The sequence below is a fragment of the Poecilia reticulata genome, linkage group LG5, assembly GCF_000633615.1.
Source record: "Poecilia reticulata strain Guanapo linkage group LG5, Guppy_female_1.0+MT, whole genome shotgun sequence".
Lineage (NCBI taxonomy): Eukaryota > Metazoa > Chordata > Actinopteri > Cyprinodontiformes > Poeciliidae > Poecilia > Poecilia reticulata.
In genome coordinates, this window is record NC_024335.1 from 24,966,256 (window position 1) to 24,970,059 (window position 3,804).

A 3,804-nucleotide genomic window follows, 5' to 3' on the forward strand; every position below is an offset into this window, starting at 1 on the left:
GTGTGTGTGTGTGTGTGTGTGTGTGTTTGCTGAGGGGGTGGTTGCTGTGAATAACTATCAGGCAGTCGGCCAGGATCTGTCATCTGCCAGTGCAACACTATCCCTCCTGTCAATCTTGTTTTATAATTGTAACATTCTCATATTCTCCGGCTGAGCAGGGAAAAGTTTCCAGCATAGTGACACACACACACGCACGCACGCACACACACATGCACGCACGCATACACACACACCCCCACACACATACACACACAAGCAGCACCAACTCCGCTTGATAGATATATTCAAATTCTCTCTTCAGTAGGTCATTTGCTTGCAGTACTGCAGTTGTAATGAATGTAAATAATTATATTAATGCCAGACCGATTTGATGCAAAAACTTTGACAAGCCTAACTTTAGCTTGTACGATATAAACAAACATATTTGGTGCAACTGGATCTCATTTTTGTCAGGGGTTTTGTTGAGTCGCTCAGGCGTTAATTCTCGGAGGTTCTGGTTCTCATAGCGTTTCTCGTGCCTCAAAAATCTCCTGCCTTAGGAGCGAGCAGCTTCCAGGGAAGGAGTCGTCTCAAGGTGCTGAGCAACCAATCAGAAGCAAACTTTGGAGATGCGCTAACCACAATGTGCTGCAAAAGAAAAATGGATCCTGTCACTGTTTCTGCTACATTCTTTAGACAATGTAAATTATTGCTGTTGATAAAACTAGCTTCTGACATTTGCATCAAAAGCAGTGCAGTACATATGTATGATACTTATCGGTCATTCCATCAGCTTTACTGTCTGTGGATGTGTGTCTGATGGTGTAAAGGCATGCGCTGCTGCACATGACAAGAGTAACTTCCACATCTCTGAAGGCCCCATCAATGCTGACATACACACAGCATGCTGCCTGTCTTCTTTGTGTCTTTTTTTAGAGAAGGCCTGGCACATAATCATAGATAAAATACCAAACACAATTCTGCACGTACGACTATCGAGCGGCTCCATAAAAGACTCAGAGTGTTAAACTGTCATGCCTGTAGCCAAGACCGGTCCCGCATTGAAAACATTTGACACACTTAGAAACTAAAAATACAACAAAGGAGGCCCTGAACTGCTGAGCATCTGAAATATATAGCAGGAAAGAAAGGAAAAATATTTTACACTCAAAAGGAAAAGAACTGGTTTGCTCAGTTCCCAGCATTCTGAGAGGAAATGGTGCAAATTAGCATCCTGCAAAGAACAGTGAGGGGAGCTTAGCAAACATTAAAACTGAAATCATCAGACGACAAGCTGCTCATAATATTACACCTACGTAATTTATCTGTTTTGTGCTTTTGATGAACTGAGTTTCTCTCAATTTCACATATGTTAAGAAGGACTGTTTGTTTTCTTACGTTTTTTGCTGTTTATACTTGAGTGAATTCTTCAGAACAAATCAACTGAACTACGTTTCACCATCCCTTCCTGTCACTCACTTCAAAATGACCGTTTAGACGGCTAATCGTTCACTTGTGCATTTAATCCTGGGGGGAATAAAACCCTAATGCCGTGATGTGTTACATAGAGTTATCACAAGGTGTCATGAGCAATGACAGTCGCCCTCTCGTTTATCATGGGACATTCTCAGTGAGGGAGACCAGATCCAATTACTGAGGATACTGTGGGCTCAACAATGGTCTGGCTATAAATACACCCATGGTGGGTTTTCCATGCTCAACAAAACGCCCACGTAGAACCTGATGCTGCAGCGTGAATCTGCACGCATGTATACAATTTCACAGGGCACCTTATAGCGTGTACTCAAAGTACTTTGGACATGTGTGTGTTTTAAAAAGCGATATTGCAGAAGGACTCATGGAGAAGTAATTACTGGAGTCACCACGGGGCACCGAGCTGCTTCTCAAAGTTATTTACAGCTCAATCCGTCAACAAACAGCAGGTGCAGCATCCTCACAAACAAACCTATTAGCTTTCCTCCCTCTGGAACAATGACATCTCCGGCAATCAGCTGCTCTCTCTTACTCACACGCAGATCCATTAGTGACAAACTGCATGATTCGATTGCGTTACATGTGGCTTCTTTGCTTCTAGTTTTTATCTTCTGACAGTAAGTCGGCGAAAGTGGATGCAAGCTTTGTTTGAGATTGAGAGCGCTTCGTCTAATAGCACTCAGAGGGAAGGCGTGGCGTTTGGACTTGGCCTTGGACTGCAGTTTTATCCACCTGCTCCAAGTAGGCTGCTGTCTTGCTTTATCTATTCTCGGAGAATTGCTACGTTTGTGGCTGAAAATCTCTTCATCTGCATCACACATCCTACTTCTTTCACTGCGACTGAAGCATCGTCATGTTGCAAAGTGTTACTGTTACACCACAGTATTGTTATTTAGTGTTAAATCCCACTACGTTACTTATAGGTACATTAAATACTTCTACATTTCACCCTCTCTTAAAGTTGAGATACAATACGTTACTTTAATTTAGTTCATGGTAAATTACGTCGCTTTACATTATATTATATTGCTTTTTATCATGTTACATTGAATTAATTTACATTTTCTAACATTACATTTTAAATTTAGCTACATTACTATAAGTTATGTTACTTAACATTATATCAGTCATTGCCATGTTGCATGTCACTTTACTTATATTTAACTGGAGCTAAGTCAAGCTAAGCTGCATTAAGTTGTGGTGCATAAGTAAAATTAAGTTTTCATTGCTTATTGTCATATAAAGATGCCTAATATTTCATTGCATTGCTTATTTTTGTGTGATTTTCACAATACTTCCTGTTAAATTTGGTTACATTACTTACTGTTGTGTTCGATTTGAAGTTGCATCACATAACATTAAGTCATGCTAACCAATTTAAGTTACTTATTGTAAAGAGACAATAAGAGAAAATAAAGAGAAACCCATTTAAAACATTATCTACATCATATTTCTTTTAAAATTAATTGAACAAAATGAAATATGTCGAGTGATTAAATCATGAGTCTCTACTATCCCCTTTTGTCACATCTGTAGTTTTGGTAAAAGAGTTGTACACAACAGAATGTCAAGAAAAATTATAGATGACAATTGATCCTTTTTGACTTTGTAACTTTCATCACAAAACAACGGTTGAAACTGTAAGGCGAATGTAGCCGAACGCTAGAATATAACCTAACCTAAAGAGGTTGTAGGGGTCTGTTAAGACATTTTCAGGAATTAATACCTTGTCTGCAGTAATTAATAAAATCTGCATTATTTGTCACAATTACAGTACAAATAATACCTGATTACATCACAATGAGAGGCTAATGACCGATAATATCTTGGATGAAAATCTTCTACCATGAGCCAGAACGTCATTGATGGGTTGTGGATGAATCTAATTCTTAAGGCAAATCACCAAGGGAATAAAGGACCGACTAAACAAGAAGCACCTTAAGGTCACTAAGTGGGCAGGTCTGTCTCAGTCCCTCAGAAAATCTGTCAAAGGAGCTTTGAGTCACCAAACGGCAAGAAACACTGAAGTGCTCTGCAGTATTTCAGTACAGAGCAAAACTGATTACGTTACATTTTAGCATCAAAATGTTTTTTCTCTCAACAAATATTAATCAATTTTAACCTTTACGTAATGCTTTTTTTCTAGATTATTAATAATTGATATTCTGCACCCTTACAGTGAAATGAAGCTATAAAAACATATTATTTGAGAAAATGTACAAAATAGCAGGAGATTAAATAATTATTTCCTCCCCTTTAGGAGCACATTAAGATATGAACTGTAAACAGAGCAGAGAAAAGTCTTCAACTAACGATGAGTAAGATCCTCCT